The sequence below is a fragment of the Ranitomeya variabilis genome, chromosome 4 (genome assembly GCF_051348905.1).
Source record: "Ranitomeya variabilis isolate aRanVar5 chromosome 4, aRanVar5.hap1, whole genome shotgun sequence".
Classification (NCBI taxonomy): domain Eukaryota; kingdom Metazoa; phylum Chordata; class Amphibia; order Anura; family Dendrobatidae; genus Ranitomeya; species Ranitomeya variabilis.
The window spans coordinates 19302210-19320846 of record NC_135235.1 but is presented as its reverse complement, the minus strand read 5'-3'; positions in this window follow the sequence as shown (position 1 = coordinate 19320846).

Here is an 18637-nt window from a genome sequence, read left to right as displayed (position 1 = left end):
ATGGTATTCCGGAGAATATCGTTTCTGACAGGGGGACCCAGTTCGTGTCTAGATTTTGGCGGGCGTTCTGTGCTAGGATGGGCATTGATTTGTCTTTTTCGTCTGCGTTCCATCCTCAGACTAATGGCCAGACTGAGCGAACTAATCAGACCTTGGAGACTTATTTGAGGTGTTTTGTGTCTGCGGATCAGGATGACTGGGTTGCCTTTTTGCCGTTGGCGGAGTTTGCCCTCAATAATCAGGCTAGTTCTGCCACTTTGGTTTCTCCTTTCTTTTGCAATGCGGGGTTTCATCCTCGTTTTTCTTCCGGTCAGGTGGAGTCTTCGGATTGTCCTGGAGTGGATACTGTGGTGGATAGGTTGCATTGGATTTGGGGACATGTGGTGGACAGTTTGGAGTTGTCCCAGGAGAAGACTCGGCATTTTGCTAACCGCCGTCGTCGTGTTGGTCCTCGTCTTCGTCTTGGGGACTTGGTGTGGTTGTCTTCTCGTTTTGTCCCTATGGGGGTTTCTTCTCCTAAGTTTAAGCCTCGGTTCATCGGCCCGTATAAGATTTTGGAGATTCTTAACCCCGTGTCCTTTCGATTGGACCTCCCAGCATCTTTTTCTATCCATAATGTCTTCCATCGGTCATTATTGCGCAGGTATGAGGTACCGGTTGTGCCTTCCGTTGAGCCTCCCGCTCCGGTGTTGGTTGAGGGTGAATTGGAGTACGTTGTGGAGAAGATCTTGAACTCCCGTGTTTCCAGACGGAAACTTCAGTATCTGGTCAAGTGGAAGGGCTACGGTCAAGAGGATAATTCTTGGGTGACAGCCTCTGATGTTCATGCCTCTGATTTGGTCCGTGCCTTTCATAGGGCTCATCCGGATCGCCCTGGTGGTTCTTGTGAGGGTTCGGTGCCCCCTCCTTGAGGGGGGGGTACTGTTGTGAATTTGGTTTTTGGGCTCCCCCTGTGGTCACTGGTGGTACTGGACTTGTGTGCTTCACTTTCTCTGTTCACCTGTTTCCATCTGGATATGGGTGTATCCTATTTAGCCTTGCTGCTCAGTTATTCTAGTGCCGGCCATCAATGTAACCAGAGCCTTTCTGTTGCATGTTCCTGCTTCTAGACTACTATCAGCTAAGTTGGACTCTTAGTCCTAAGTTTGTTTTGCATTTTTGTTCCAGTTCACAGTTATGTTATTTTTCTGTAGCTGGAAGCTCTTGTGGGCCGAAATTGCCACTCCGGTGTCATGAGTTGACACATGAGTCTTAAAGTAATTTCGGGATGGTATTTTAATAGGGTTTTCAGCTGACCGTGAAGTTCCCTATTGTATCTTCTTGCTATCTAGTAAGCGGACCTCGCTTTGCTGAACCTACCTTCATACTGCGTATGTCTTTTCCTCTGAACTCACCGTCAATATATGTGGGGGGCTTCTGTCTCCTTTTTGGGGGAATTTCCCTAGAGGTAAGCCAGGTCTGTCTTTTCCTCTATTAGGGTTAGTTAGTCCTCCGGCTGGCGCTAGGCGTCTAGGGATAAAACGTAGGTACGCCACCCGGCCACTGTTAGTTGTGTGATAGGTTTAGCTCACGGTCAGCTCGAGATTCCATCACCCAAGAGCTGTTCTGTTATTTATGTTCTCTGACGTTCCCTTGCCATTGGGAACCATGACATAGTGCCTCCCTATGTGCTCCACACAGTACTAGTGCCTCCCTACATACTCCACACAGTACTAGTGCCTCCCTATATGCTCCACACAGTACTAGTACTAACCTCCAAATGTGATTAAAGAGGTTGTCTCATATGTTTTTCTGAAAGATTACAAGAATGGGAGTCCCAAAGCCCCATATAGGAATTAATAAATAGTGAGCATGTGAGACCAAAGTTCCTTTTTATGTCTATAGGGTTGTGGTCTTCCACTATGGCTCCATTCATATAGGAGACCATCATTCTAGGCTCTACTGGGGTCTCCCAGAGATTTTACATTTATCAGCTGCCCTGTGAATATGGACTAGTCTCCCACCCAAAGGTAAAGCTTGATGAGCTCAGATCAGGAGTTTATTCTGCATTTACAAGACTTTGCACTACAACCATCCATGGCACCACAGACCCGGCAGTATCTATGGAAACAAAGTTTTAATTGCTCCGTTTTTCTTGCAAACTGTGAACTAAATATAAAAAAAAACAGAAAGAGAAAAAAAAAAGATGCTTTGCATAAAAATATATATTTCCTTTATGCACAAAAATAAAATTGAGACCAAAAGTCATTTGCTGAGAACGAGGGAACATCTGAGAAGAGGGAGAAGAAAGATTCATATGAAAGCCGGGCAGAGCTTGTCTTGGAGCCTTTCAAGCCAATGATAAGGTTGAAGAAAGAAGGTTTAGAAATGAGCTTCTGGGCTCCACTATCTCCCACTGAGCCTCCGATGCGAAGACCAGCGCTCTTCAGGGGGCCTTGTGCCCTTAACCTTTTGCCAGGGTCTCGGCTTTGAAGCAGATGCTTCCAAGGTTGCGAAATAATGTGTCGATGTTTCCATGACTCCATTCAGTAAGTCGTCGCCAGACTTGGCTGATTTTTGAAAGGTCAGTGCACAAACCGCTTGCTGTAAAGGGCCGCACCGGACAGACTCGCTCGGCCTTGATGTTTGACTTTCATAAACGTTCCATTAAGGAAGCAAAACATTATCGGGATGAGTCGCTTTCTACATTCCTTACCAAGCCAAGAGGCTGCTCCTGAGGACACACTTCCATTAATACTTTGGGTTCCCTCCTTGAAAGGATTCTACGTCTTATCAGTATGAAGATGTTTGTGGCAGATGTCCCCTTTGTGTCTGCTCTTCCCTGGTCGCCTTGAGATGCAGATATCACTTTCTTCTCTGGACTGGGTACATTGACCGAGCGGAGATCAAAAAGTCATCCTGTATAATTATGTATCTTCCATCTTTTAACAAAGCGTCGATGATGAAAGGAGAAGAGAACGGAATGATAGGAATGCTCGGGAAGAGAGAACGCAACTCGCTACAAAGAATCAATATGATACATTTGGCTTTTATAAGAGGTTTTAATCACAATCTGCATCTAATGTAACAAGCTCAGGAGTTTATCAGGACTGAAAATGATATTTATTAATGTTATCATGCACGTAGCAGTAATACTGTTACAGTTATCTTCCCGTAGCCTAGAAAGGGCTGATAACTATTGTTTGAATTCCACTACAAAGTAGTAACATTTTAGATTTTTCCTTCTTGTTAATGGAGATTTTCAGTTTTTATTAAAAAAAAAGTCTGCAACTTTATAAACTACCGAGGTTCCGATTCATCATCTGCAGCTCTTTTATGTCACTTCATTTTTGCCTTTATTTAATACCATAATTTGCACATAAATCCTTAAAATATGACACACACAGGATCATGAACTTTGCACAAAATTAAAAAAAATATATCAATAGTTCATCTATTCCCTACTTGTGCCTTTTTAGAGCAAAAAAAAAATAAATTGCATAATTCATTAAAATGTAGCACCCAAGCAAAAGTGTTGTGTATAAAATCACTCCAGGGGACAAATGGAACACAGAAAATGGTGACTTTTTATAAAGTTGCGAATAATGAATTGTCCGAAAACATCTAGTTTCCAAAAAACCATGCCCACTATGGCGAATAGCGGAAAAAGCAGAGAAATAAGTAGAAAATAGACTTCCGAATAGGCACGAGTTGAAAGAAGATTATGGCCCAAAACAAAAACAGCCTTTAAACAGGAGAAAATGGAGGAAATATAGGGACAAATGCAGTAATTAATCAGGCCCTTTATGTTTCCATGTATTATTGCTGTCATTAACATTTGTGTTTACATCTAGAGACTGAAAAGCATTTCTGTCCTGTGTGTATGTTCACACAGTGCGTTTTTACAGCATTTTTTTCTGCATTAAAAGCACAGAATGTAGACAGGGAAAATGCTGGATATATTGATTGCGTTTTTTATTTTGATGTGTTTTTTTATGCATTTATGCATTTGAAAGGATTAAAAAATGCAGCAAAAATGCTGAAAGATTTGACATGTTATGGTAGAAAAAAACATACAGGAACTCAAAGAACACAAGGAAAAAAAGGCACTGTGGATGAGATTTTAGAAATCTCATTTATTTTGCTGCTACTGCAAAATTGGGCTAATTAATAAAAAAAAAATAATAAAAAATAACCAAGTGGTATGCTCGAGTCCCATGTAAGTAAGTATCCAATGTACAGTGCATGTGCATAAGCAGATATATTTCTATGGGCTAGTTGATAGAAAGGGTAACCTAGTGGTATGCAGATGCCCCATATAAGAGGATATCCTATGCAAAGTGCATATACATATGAATATATGTCTATATGGGCCAATTGATACAAATGATAACCGAGTGGTATGCATGAGCCCCATATATAAATGGCCAAGTAAGGATAAATGTGCAAAAACTACAATTAACTGTGGGATAAGGGATGTAGAACTGTTCCCGGATACGTCCACCCCGACGCGCGTTTCGGCTGCTGTAATAGAGGAATGTCTCAATAATTGTATCCAATACTAAACTGTGAGCAGGAGTCAAGAACAGGATTCAGAATGTTTTCGTCTACGGACAGCAAGCAAAGATTTGACATAATGCAAAAAATTAAAACACAAATTCTATTAAAAAAAATGTGCAGAATTTCATTATACAAAAATTGTACTTTCATAAGTGTAATATCAGTGGGAGCCCCCTGCACTCATCAGTGGGAATTACTCTAAGGGTCTCCCTGCGTCCATATAGAATATGTTTCATCCACTTTTATGTGCATGATAAACTTTGCTGTATATGTCAGGGTGGTGGACCATGCTATTGCAATCCTGTCCCTGAAGACATCAATCGTGTCATGTGTATTATGTCATGTGTCTTTGCATATATTGTGTCATGTGAATTGTATTGCATTGTGGTGTTTTCCCATGTGATGTAAAGAGTGTGATAAGTATCGTTAGTATAATATCCATAGTGTGTAGTGTAAGGAAGTTCTGCCCAGCAACACACAGCAGAGTCAGAAGTAGTTAAGTGTTGGGACTAGCCCACAGGGGAAGGCTTAATGATAAGGACAGGACTGTGTGTCCTGGTGGATAGAGTTAGATAGCTTTTGGAGAGTAACAAGTGTGCAATGCTGCTAAGGGGTGATCCACAGCTAGAAAAGACTGAAGCAAGGGATAGCATAATCCTAAAGAGAGTTACGGACGAGACAGTTAGACCTACCAGCAGATGTCATATAAGACAACAAGTCATGAGAAGCTGGAGAGCTTGATAGTGTCGAAGGTAAGGGACCTAAAGAGGACTGAGAGCATGGGAAAATAGTGGGGGGTCCAAAGCAGTAGATCCAGGGTGTCCATAGTGATAGGATGCGGAACTGCTGAGCGAGTGTACAGAAATCTGCCAATCAGGACTGTGTTTTAGAAGATGAATTATGTTGACCTAGAGATGAAACAGACAAGTTACAGAGCCCTGTAGTAGCCTACAGAAGATGGATAGAGTGATAATGAAAAGGCTTATTACTGTGAAGGAAATGTGCTTAAGGCTGTGTACCCACTATCCCTTTTACATAACCCTTATCAAATTCAGTAAAGTCCCCATGTTGTAATGGAAGTCTCCTTTATTAATCTGTGAAATTCGTGGACCTGGCCAGCCCACACCATGAGCTCAAGATGCATATTTTCTGAGGCAGCTGCTATGTCTAGGCTGGGAGAGGGCAAAATCCATGGTCCCTTACCAGTCTGAGAATACAAGCCACCAGCTGTTTGCTTTAGCTTGGCTGGTTGTCAAAAATGAGGGGGGGGGAACCCATGCCGTTTTTTTAAATTATTTAAACAATTAAAAAAAAACAGAGTTGGACCCCTCTCTTCTTAACAACCGGCCATGATGAAGCTGAGAGCTGGGGTCTGGTATTTTCAAACTGGTAAGGGGCCATGGATATTGGCCGTACCCAGCCTAGAAATAGCAGCTAGCATCTACCCTCGCTGTTATCAGCAACAGCAGGCATAGGCTGATGAGAGTAGTACTCTCTCATCAGTCGATGCTTGTTACCACCAGTCACAGCTAATCTCTGACCGCCGGTAATGATCTTAGCTCTGATCAGAGCCGCCGGTGTTTCTCGCATTGTCATGCAGATGAAAGTGTGGGAAACAGCAGGTGTTCGGAGTGCCAAACCCAAATAATAACATGGACTTCCTGGAGAAGTCTGTGTTCGGGGTCCATTCCTGAATAGTAGGTGTTCAGTACGGACACCGAACTTTATTGTTCCGGTGTGCCCATCTCTAGAGAAGACGATTGCCTCGCAACCACCCTGCGCCGTGCTGCATAATCATTACACACAGCGGACATCTCATCAGTGAGATCCATAGTAATCTACATTATGTGTTATGTCCCTACAGTCAAGTGGTTGCTCCAAACTCACCTCCAAGTAAAATCGTCCTTGGGGGCCCTTTTGTACTGAGGGGGCATTACTGTGTTAGCGTCTGGGCCATTGTATCATCCTCTCATACACTGGTAAATTAGGGATTGTTATTATTTTATGCTTCGATATGACTTGCTATCAGTGCTCAGCAGAGAAAAACATTAGAAGGAGAAAAAAAAAAAATGTTATATAAATAAATGAATTTTAATATCAGTCCGGCCCCGCAATCCTCGGGACTCCTGAAATTCTCTAGTTTTTATAATAAAACTTCACTTTCAGAAGCAAAATAAAGATATAAGATTTCCAGGGAAGTGAATCAGAAAAGATCGTTTAAAGTGAAATCTAATTTACTAGACAACTCTGTAAATTCCACGTCTCCTAGGCCGTCCTCCAATAAATATGTACGCCCGGGTTATTATATTTCTATTGATCACTTTATGAATGTGTCTAATGATTGTAAAAACTCCTATCGATCCCTAAATAGTAAAAGAATACAGCCGGGTCCTGTAGGAGATTATCTGGGGTCCATTGTGTTATATACTGTAAGTCTATAGTGTTATTATATACTGTTATTGAGTCGCCCACCAGGGCAATGGGGATAATCAGCACCGGGTCCGGTCGCTCTTAAAGGGGATGTCACGTGGCTGCGACCTGGTCCGTGGCCCTGGGCACTCAATAACACGGGGAAAAAAGTCCATAAAGGGAATTTGGTAATAGAGTCTATTCATGACGCCACCTGTGGCTCTCGGTCAGAGGGACCGACGCTGCTTAAAAGGGTCCTCTGGGGTGATGTTGTTGCAGCAAGATGGTGATGCATCCCACAGGTGAAGCGGGGTCCCCAGGGCTCCCAAGGTGTATGTGGAGCGCCCCAAGATGCAGGGCCGCGGGGTACTCGGTACCGGGCCTCTCTGTCTCGGTCCTGGGGATGTCACGGTGGCCAGACCCGGTCCGTGACCCTGCTAAGGGGCGTCCAATGAAAGATTAGATGATGATGCGTGGTGCACGTCACGATGAATAACGAGGACACCAGGTTGCAGTCTCTTTACCTTTTACTGAAGGCTTCAGGATCCACATTCCAGAGCACTGCTAACAGGGCTGGCTGAGACCGGCCGGTCCGAAGGCACCACCAGAGTTCCCTTTGCAGGTGGAAATCAGTGCCTTCCTTCTAGCGCCTGTGTGTTGTAGTACTTCCCTGCTGAGCACCACGGGATAGTCCTCACAACTGTCATGTATGTATGTTTCTATTTCTCTCTCTCCGTCCCCCAGATGATATGGATAGGACGCACCCGTATGACGGGGTAGGCCTGGAGTTATTCTGGGACCCTAGAGACGCCCCTCTCCCACAATTGCCTCCTTTGTCTTTGTTAGGTGTTTAAGGTGAGACAGCCAACGTATAATTAACTGTCCTGCCGCTGTTTGAAGTCGTACGTAAAGTCTCTTACTTCCTCGGTGCTCCGGCCACCAGCTACGCACCTCAGAAGGATTTTGCCACGGTCTTAAGGGCACGACTCCTTCTGGTTCTATCTCCTCTGCGCTGTGATCTCGCTTCTCACTTCTCCGCAATATACTCTGCTTTCGTGTCCTTTCTTAGGAGTCTGCCGCTGTAACACTGAAGCACGGCTCCGTAACGTTCTGTCTGTCCTAGGGCTCTGCCAGGATCCCACCCCTGACAGGTCCTCTCTCCAGCTCTCCCCAGCTACTTTCTCCCTAACTTCCTGTCCAACCCCCAGTTTTACCAGAGTGTGAGGAGTGGCCTAATAGATAGAACAACCCCCCCTGGTGGCCGGAGTGGGGAGTGTACTGTGTGTCTGTGATACCTGGTCAGAGAAACTCCTTTAGTGCAATCAGTCGCAACATCACTCTCCTTAGTGGCAGAGCGACATTACTGCAACGACCAGGACTCTGGGGCGCTGCATATGGCACGGATGTTGGGTTGCCGGTAAATAGCGGATGACACAGAGTTGCAGTCTTTACCTGGTTTACTGATGGTAACAGGCCTCAGTCCAGGGTATCGGCAACAGGTGCAGAAGGAGTCCTGGCAGCCTGAAAACAAGTAGTAACTCCCTTGGCAGGTCAGGTTGGGAGCCTTCCTCTTTGCGCTGGTTTTCTGGTCCCTTGCTACCTGTAGTTCGCTGGCAAGGTACCCCTTTCTCGCTCCTGTCCTGGGACAGTACCTGCATGGCAGGCAGCTTGAGCTGTTCTCTTGGGGGTCTCTGACACGGTGACTCCAGGCTCTATCTGCTGCTGAACCTCAGGTATGGTACAGGCAATTAACATACAGTCCTATGTCCTCCAGTTCTACTGTGGACCTTGCAGTTATCCACAATCTCGGGCTCCCGGTGCCCAGTTTCTGCGCTCTGGCTCACAGGAGGCCCCATCGCAGCCTCCCTGAGCTCCTAATCACTCCTCTCCCTTTACTGTCTGCTCAAGACTGAACTGATTCCTCCTCTAGACCAGGATGGATATCAGGGAAGTTTCCCTAAAACAGGGTTTTGAGCTCCCCTTCTTCCCTGGAGTTAGAATATGTTAATAGTGATGCTGCCTTCCCCGAGAGGAAGGCAGCATTACCGTGGTACTCAAACTCCTGGGGTGCCACATTATTATATAGTGTTATTATATAGTGTTAAGTGAGATGGGAGATGGGAGCGAAACAAAAGGACAATTAGCAGAGGATACAAATGTATAAGATCAGGGGGGATACAAAAGAAGAACAGTAACCCATAAAGGGCCTCTAATCTCTAGAGAGTGTCTGCTGGAGGAGTGTAATTCACTAAAAATTGGAGTTACACTGTGCTCCTGTTCTCTTTCTTAAAGGATTGTTATTTTTTCCTCAGGAAAAGCCTCACAGCTTCCTGATTTGCAAGGGATGATGTGCTCATGAAGATTGACAATTTGGCCCACGCTACAGTCGCACCGCTGGCCCAAACTGTGCACTCTCCAGTGAAGCTCACAGAGGTGGCTTTACCGCTGCAACATGGGTAAAGCGCATAAGGACTGAGAGCGTCACAAACTGCAGGGTGGTCGGTTATCTAGGCAATAAGCTCCACACCAAAAAATTTAAAATCTTCCCATTTGATGTTACAGCTCACCTCCTCCTCCTGTACAATGACTGATAACACCTCTATATACAGTAGATAACACAGGATCCACTATTCACAATAGGTGATGTCACAGCTCACCTCCTCCCCCTCCTGTACAATGACTGATAACACCTCTATATACAGTAGATAACACAGGATCCACAATTCACAAGAGGTGATGTCACAGCTCACCTCCTCCCCCTCCTGTACAATGACTGATAACACCTCTATATACAGTAGATAACACAGGATCCACCATTCACAATAGGTGATGTCACAGCTCACCTCCTCCTCCTCCTGTACAATGACTGATAACACCTCTATATACAGTAGGTAACACAGGATCCACCATTCATAATAGGTGATGTCACAGCTCACTTCCTCCTCCTGTACAATGACTGATAACACCTCTATATACAGTAGATAACACAGGACCCACCATTCACAATAGGTGATGTCACAGCTCACCTCCTCCTCCTCCTGTACAATGACTGATAACATCTCTATATAAAGCAGATAACACAGGATCCACAATTTACAAGAGGTGATGTCACAGCTCACCTCCTCCTCCTGTACAATTACTGATAACACCTCTATGAACAGTAGATAACACAGGATCCACCATTCACAATAGGTGATGTCACAGCTCACCTCCTCCTCCTGTACAATGACTGATAGCATCTCTATATAAAGCAGATAACACAGGATCCACAATTTACAAGAGGTGATGTCACAGCTCACCTCCTCCTCCTGTTCAATGACTGATAACACCTCTATATACAGTAGATAACACAGGATCCTCCATTCACAAGAGGTGATGTCACAGCTCACATCCTCCTCCTCCCTTCACAAAAAATTCTACACTGTTAATATAGGATGCCCAAAGCAGTGTATACAGTGGGTACAGAAAGTGTTCATACTCCTTTAAATTTTTCACTCTTTGTTTCATTGCAGCCATTTGGTGAATTCTGTGAAGTTCTTTTTTTTTCATTAATGTACACTCTGCACCTTATCTTGGCTGATTAAAAAAACAGAAATGTAGTAATTTTTGCAAATTTTTTAAAAAGAAAACCTGAAATATCACATGGTCATAAGTCTTCAGACCCTTGGCTCAGTATTGAGTAGAAGCACCTTTTGAGCTAGTGCAGCCATGAGTCTTCTTGGGAATGATGTAACAAGTTTTTCACCCCTGGATTTGGGGATCCTCGGCCATTCTTCCTTGCAGATCCTCTCCAGTTCCGTCAGGTTGGATGGTGAACGTTGGTGGATGCCATTTTCAGGTCTCTCCAGAGATGCTCCATTGGGTTTAGGTCAGGGCTCTGGCTGGGCCAGTCAATAATGGTAACAGAGTTGTTCTGAAGCCGCTCCTTTGATATTTTAGCTGTGTGCTTAGGGTTACTGTCTTGTTGGAAGGTGAACCTTTGGCCAAGTCTGAGGTCCAGAGCACTCTGGAAGAGGTTTTCATCCAGGATATCTCTGTACTTGGCCGCATTCATGTTTCCTTCAATGACAACCAGTCATCCTGTCCTTGCAGCTGAAAACACCCCCATAGCATGATGCTGCCACCACCATGTTTTACTGTTGGAATTGTATTGGGCAGGTGATGAGCAGTGCCTGGTTTTCTCCTCACATACTGCTTAGAATTATCACCAAAAAGGTCTATCTTCGTCTCTTCAGACCAGAGAATCTTATTTCTCATAGTCTGGGAGTCCTTCATCCATTTGTTAGCAAACTCTATGCGGGCTTTCATATGTCTTGCACTGGGAAGAGGCTTCCGTCGGGCCACTCTGCCATAAAGGCCTGACTGGTGGAGGGCTGCAGTGATAGGTGACTTTGTGGAACTTTCTCCCATCTCCCTACTGTATCTCTGGAGCTTAGCCACAGTGATTGTGGGGTTCTCCTTTACCTCTCTCACCAAGGCTCTTCTCCCACGATTGCTCAGTTTGGCTGGACGGCCAGGTCTAGGAAGACTTCCGGTGGTCCTAAACTTCTTCCATTTAAGGATTATGGAGGCCACTGTGCTCTTAGGAATCTTGAGTACTGCAGACATTCTGTTGTAACCTTGGCCAGATCTGTGCCTTGCCACAATTCTGTCTCTGAGCTCCTTGGCCAGTTCCTTTGACCTCATGATTCTCATTTGGTCTGACATGCACTGTGAGCTGTGAGGTCTTATATAGACAGGTGTGAGCCTTTCCAAATCAAGCCCTATCAGTTTAATTAAAGATTGTTACAATAGTCCTCCCCCTCCCTGCACATTGATGACTGCATATATTAGAGCATGCCCACAACACTCTCCCACACTTAAGTGTAGCTCTGCAGAAACTGTTTGGGTAAAAATACAAGGAGAGAAGAACATGGAGGACACTATTGTAGGTGCTTACTATCAGCCACCTGGACAGACTGAAGATATGGATGAACTCTTTTTACATGAGATGTCTCTGTTCTCAAAAAAGTACAACATAGTGAGAGTGGGAGATTTTATCTATCCAGATATTTGTTGGGAATTTCTCTCAGGAAAAAGTAATGGGTCAAGAAAATTCTTATCTTCTCTCACTGATAACTTTATCTTTCAAAAGGTAGAAGACAGAACAAGAGGATCTGTAATATTGGACCTAATTCTTACCAACAGGGGGGAAATGGTTGAGGAAGTAAACATGGCTGGGAATTTAGGAGGCAGCAGTCACGCCATCCTCAAATTTTGTATTACAAGAGGAGGAAGACCAGCGAGGACTCAGACTTTAAGGTTGTACTTCAGAAAGGAAGATTTTAATGGGCTCAGAAAGACAGTAGGAAAAGTCCAATGGCTGGATGTTCTAAAGGACAGAAATGTCCAAGAAGGATGAGAATTTCTCTCTAAATTAAATTCTCACCACACAATCGGTAACAATCCCGAATAAAGGAAGAATTGGAAGCATTTAAAGAGACCAGTACAGATGAACACATAACATAATCACTTGCTAAAAAGGAAAATATATAATAAATGGAAAGAGGGGGTATATCTGAATAAGAATGTAATGCTGTCTGCAGGGAATGCAGGGCAAGAGTTAGAAGAGCTAAAGCCAGTAATGAAGTGAGGCTTGCAAGGAAAACCAAAAGTGTCAGAAAAGGATTTTAGGGATATGTCAAAAGTTAAAGAAAAGTCAAAGATGCTATAGGATTTTTACAGGATGAAAAGGGTGAACTGTTCAAAAATGATGTTGAGAAGCCCGAACTAAATTCCTGTTTTGCATCTGTGTTCTCTCAGAAAGTAAATAAAATAATCCACTCTACCTATGAACAGAGAGATGGTGAAGGAACACTGAGATAATTTCCATGATTTTACATCTCTTGGTCCAGATGAATAACATCGTAGGGTACTGAAAGAGATAGTTGAGGAAATTGCAGAACCACAGGCCAGAATCTTTGAAAAATCCTGGAGAACAGAAGTCCCTGAAAATTGGAGAAGGGCAAAATGTTGTCCCTATCTTCAAAAAAGCAAAAAAGAAGACGGAGCCAGGAAATTACAAGGCAGTAAACCTTACTTCCATACCAGGAAAGATATTTGAACAAACTATTAAACAGCATGCATGTAAGTACTTGGACAACAATACAGTTATTAACTAGAGCCAGCAGGTTTGTAGCAAACAAGTCATGCCAGACTAATCTAATTTCCTTCTATGATGGAATCACTGACTGGGTTGATCAGGGAAATGCGGTAGATATAGTATCTCAACTTCAGCAAAGTATTTGATAAAATGTCTCATACTATCTTTATTGAAAAAATGAAAAAACACAGCTTTGATGAAGCTGCAAGTTACGCGGTGATACGCGTGAGGTGGGTCCCTTGATCGGTTTCAAAACTTTTTGTTATTCCATGCCTGCACCCTGAGGCCCTTAGGCGCACCTCTCTGGGCAGCATACATCCTGCTTTTTAGGTACATTAACCTTTGTGATCACTGCCAGCAACAGTTCTCATGCGCAGGCATGTCTACAGTCCTTATTATAGATCCTTTTATTTGGTGGCAGTAAAAAATTTTTGTACCATCCGCCTAGTCCATCTGGGTGCAGCCTGAGATACATAGATCGCAGTATCATCTACTGTATTTCCCCACTCTTGGGACACTGGTAATAAATTATTTTGCATTTGTTTAACCCATAATGGTATAGAGCCTTGACCTATGCATCCTTACTCGCTGGATTTCAGTACACGGGACATTTTTTGTCTGTTTTCAGATTGAGCTGCTATATTGTATACTGATGTCTGTAGAATGATGTCTATATTGCTTGGTACTGCTTTACTTGTAAGATTTTGCTTGCTTATTATGTAAGTGATATGCTGTACTTTCTGGTTATCCGGTTCTGGGACCCCACTGCTTTTGTTACTTTCAACTGCTTTTAATTCGCTTGTGTGTTATTAAGTATTAATAAAAAGTGTTATCTCTTTATACTGGAGTGTGCACTCCCATTGGGTAGTCTTTTTCTCCTTGCCTCCTTGCCTTCATGGACTATTTTTACTACCTTTTGTCACGTCCGCTGTACCTGACGCCGTGCCTGTTGCTTCTGTGTGTGCTCGCCGGTATACTCACTGACTCCGTCGCACTCTCCCTGCAGCCTCGCGTCCTCCCTTTTCCTGAGAACCCGCTTCTTCCTGGTTCACTTCAGGTGCACGTGCACACCTCATGCTCCGGCTCCCTCTGCGCATGCGCACGTCTTCCTTTTGTTTTACAGGTGTTCCATGCCTCCACTCCTGGATCCTGACCCGGAAGTCCCCTTGCACGTCTGGTATTTAAGGTTACTCCTTCCTTTATCCCTTGCCTGTCTGTCACTTGTGCTCTTTTGACCCAGGTCCTCCTTTGTCTCTGCTCGGTCTGTCCTGTGTCTCTTTCAGCCCAGACAGCCTAGCTTCCTCTCCGTTCCTAGCTTTCCTTGCCTCCCCGTCCTGCTCAGTCCGTCCTGTTACCACTCCATCCCGTCTCTATCTAGTGTCGCCTTCCTATCCCGTTATCGCTTTCCTCCCTGCTTCTCCTGTTTTCCTCGTGTCTCTACCATACCAATCCATCCTGCGTCCTGTTACCTCTAGTCTGTCACAACCATCGCTCCTTTCTTTGGGATCTCCTACTGCTTGTCCCCATGTGCCAGCTTCCGTGGCGATAGTCTCCCTCGGGCCTGCCCCTAACGCTCCCTGTATAGGGGGTGGTCTATCTGGCTAGCTCACCCGTGGGAGGTTCTTTGCCGTGGTTCTGCGGGTTCACTCTGGGAGTTCTAAGTATCTCACAGTACAGACAGGCCATGGACCCCACTGGTACCTCGACTCCAACTCAGAAGGAGTTATTGTTCCTACAGGAGAACCAGTCCAGGATTTTGTCCTTTTTGAAGTCCATGGTGTCCCGTCTCTCGGCACCACAGGCTTCTGATCCAGGTAGTGCTTCGCAGTTGGCAACTCTCCAACAGGAGCTAGCTCAACAGCGAGACACTCAAGCCATATACTTAATTTTATGGCTTCAGTGGACAATCGCCTTCATGCTCTTCAGGCTTCTGCTCCCGTTTCCTCTCCGGCCTCGGTCCCTCACCCACCTCCTCGTCTGGCTAAACCTCCTCGCTATAGTGGGGATCCCAAATTATGTAGAGAGTTTTTAAACCAATGCCAGCTCCACTTTGAGTTACTTCCCTTGCAGTATCCCACTGACCGTGCTAAGGTAGCTTTTGTAATCTCACACCTGGAGGGTGAGGCTTTGGTGTGGGTTAATCCTCTCTGGGAGCGGGATGATCCTCTTGTTTCTCAACTCTGGGAGTGGGATGATCCTCTTGTTTCTCAACTTTCCATCTTTCTTGATACTTTCCACAAGTTATTTGACGAACCGGGTCATTTGGCCTCTACCACCGAGTCTCTTTTTAACCTCCATCAAGGTACGCTTTCGGTGGGTCAATACGCCATTCGGTTTCGCACTCTTTCATCCGAATTAGGATGGAATAATGAGGCTTTGGTGGGAGCTTTCTTGGGGGGGGCTTTCTCCTCGGATCAAGGACGAGTTAGCGGGTAATGATAATCCGATCTCCCTGGAGGATCTTATTTCTTTGGCGATCCACATCGATTTACGTTTTCAAGAACATTCTCGGGAATCCACTAGAGAGAGAAGGTCTCCTCGTCTTCTTCCGGCTACTCCTAGTTCTTCCCGTCCTCGTTCAGATTTGACTTCTGCTAGTACTGCTCTGGAACCTATGCAGGTGGATTGCCTAAAGCCTGTAGAACAGCGTCCGAAGGAAAGGCTAACCCAAGGTCTTTGTTTCTATTGGGGCAGTGCGTCACATCTTTTGAGTTCTTGTCCAGTCAGGCCGCGAAACGCCTCCACCTAGGGCAGGTAAGAGTGGTCTCCCTAGGTATCTCTGAACCCTCTCACCCCCTTACTCTTTCTGTTCTTTTGCATTTGGGTGATAAGCATTTTTCTGATTTTGCCTATATAGATTCTTGGGTCGCTGGGAATTTCATCCATCTTGAGGCTGTTAGGAGATTGCGGATTCTGGTCAGATCCCTGGAGACTCCTCAACAGATTTTGTCGGTCAACAGTCAACCTCTGCGGGAGTCCATTACTTTAGTAACCAAAGAATTGGAGCTCCAAATTGGAATTCTGCACCGGGAAAAGATCGCCTTCTAGTGCTGCCTTCCTTGTCCCATACTGTTTTGCTTGGTCTTCCTTGGTTGAGGATCCATGAGCCTACTCTTGACTGGCGGTGTGGTGAAAATATGCGTTGGGGTCTCTTCTGTCAGAAGAACTGTCTTCTTCCGGTTCAGCCAAGAAAACCTTCTCGTCCTATTTCTGAGTCCTCTAATTTACCTTTCTCATATCAGGCTTTTTTGGATGTCTTCAATAAGAGAAGCAGAGACCTTGCCTCCGCATCGACCATACGACTGCTCAATCGATCTTGTTCCAGGCTCTACTCCACCTCGAGGTCGAATCTACCCATTGTTGCCTACCGAGAAACAAGCACACAAGCCATGACTGAATATGTTCAGGAGAATCTAGCTAAAGGCTTTATCTGCAAATCCTCCTCCCCTGCAGGCGCAGGTTTTTTCTTCGCTAAGAAGGATGGAACCCTCCGTCCTTGTGTAGACTACCGATGTCTCAACAATCTCACGATCAAGAGCAAGTATCCACTTCCACACATTCCTGAGTTGTTTGATCATCTTAGGGGAGCGCGTATTTTTACGAAACTGGATCTTCGTGGAGTCTACAACCTCATCCATATTCGCTCTGGTGACGAATGGAAAACCGCCTTCAACACTCGAGTTAGCAACTATGAATATTTAGTAATGCCTTTCGGCCTGTGTAATGCTCCAGCGGTGTTTCAAGAGTTTGTGAATGATGTTTTCCGGGATTTACTCTACTCCAGTGTGGCGGTATATTTGGATGACATTCTTGTGTTTTCTTCGGATCTAGCTTCCCACCGAAGACACGTCCGCCAAGTCCTGTCACGACTAAGACAAAACCATCTTTACGCCAAACTCGAAAAGTGCATTTTTGAACAAACTTCGCTAACTTTTCTTGGCTATATCATTTCTGATTCTGGTTTGCGGATGGACCTGGATAAAGTGTCTGCTGTGCTTAACTGGACGCGTCCGCAGGGAGTAAAGGAAATTCAACGCTTCCTCGGATTTGCAAATTATTATCGGCAGTTTATCCCACATTTTTCCTCTCTGGTCGCCTCAATTTCAGCCTTGACTAGTAAAGGATCCAACCCTCACTTTTGGTCTTCGGAAGCTGAAGATGCTTTTCGCTCTCTAAAACAAGCCTTTGCCTCGGCTCCTGTACTCCATCGTCCTGAGGTCAATAAGCCCTTCATTTTAGAAGTAGATGCCTCTGCCATTGGCGCCGGCGCAGTACTTTCCCAGAGATCTTCTGTCAGACAAATGGCTACCTGTGGTTTCTTTTCCAAGATCTTCTCCATCTCAGAGAGAAATTACGCCATTGGCGACAAGGAACTATTGGCCATCAAGTTGGTGTTGGAGGAGTGACAGTATCTGTTAGAAGGAGCTGTTCATCCTTTCAAGATCTATACTGACCACAAGAATCTGGAATATATCCGCTCAGCGCAAAGACTAAACCCCCGAGAAGCCAGATGGTCGTTATTCTTTGCCCGCTTTGACTTTGAATTACATTTCCGTCCCGACGACAAGAACCTCAAGGCTGATGCTTTATCCAGGTCTTTTTTCGCATCCGATGTGGAGGAAGAGCCTTCCTTCACACATCGTGGATCCAAGTAAAGTAATTCTTGTGGCTCTGGTTAGTACGTCTTCCTTGCCCCCTGGTAAAACCTTTGTCCAGGAGAACAAGAGGACTCAAGTTCTTCGCTGGGGTCATGCCTCTAAACTGGCAGGCTATGTGGGATACAAGAAGATACTCGCTCTCATCTCGCGCTACTATTGGTGGCCATCTCTTCCTCCTGAAGTCTGAGGTTTTGTCGCTGCATGCCCCTCTTGTGCAAGCAGCAAGGTTCCTAGACGTCTGCCCTCCGGTCTCCTGCGTCCGCTTCCAGTTCCCTCGGCCCCCTGGAAACATATTGCAATGGATTTCATTACCGATTTACCTCGGTCTTCTGGTCATACAGTCATATTTCTAGTCGTAGATCGATTCTCCAAGATGGCTCACTTCGTCCCTTTACCAGGCTTACCTTCTGCTCCAGAATTGGCAAGAATCTTCTTTGCTCATATCTTCCGGATTCACGGTTTCCCGCTACACATTGTCTCTGATAGAGGAGTCCTGTTCACCTCTCGATTCTGGCAGGCTCTTTGCAAACTAATGAATGTTACTCTAGATTTCTCTACAGCTTACCATCCACAGACCAACGAACAAGCAGAGCGTACAAACCAAATTCTAATGACTTATCTTCGGCATTTTTCCAACGGTCATTAAAATGACTGTTCAGGTTTGCTTCCATGGGCCGAGTTCGCGTGCAATAACCATCTCAATGTTTCTTCTTCCAAGTCTCCCTTCTTTATCGTCTACGGATAACATCCTGGTATTCCTCTGCTGGTACTTCCTGTCTCGGGTGTGCCGACGGCTGATCTTCTGTCCGAGGAGTTCTCCAGGGTCTGGTGGGAGACCAAAATCACGTTAGAACTGGCACAGGTCAGGATTAAGAGATATGGCGATAGG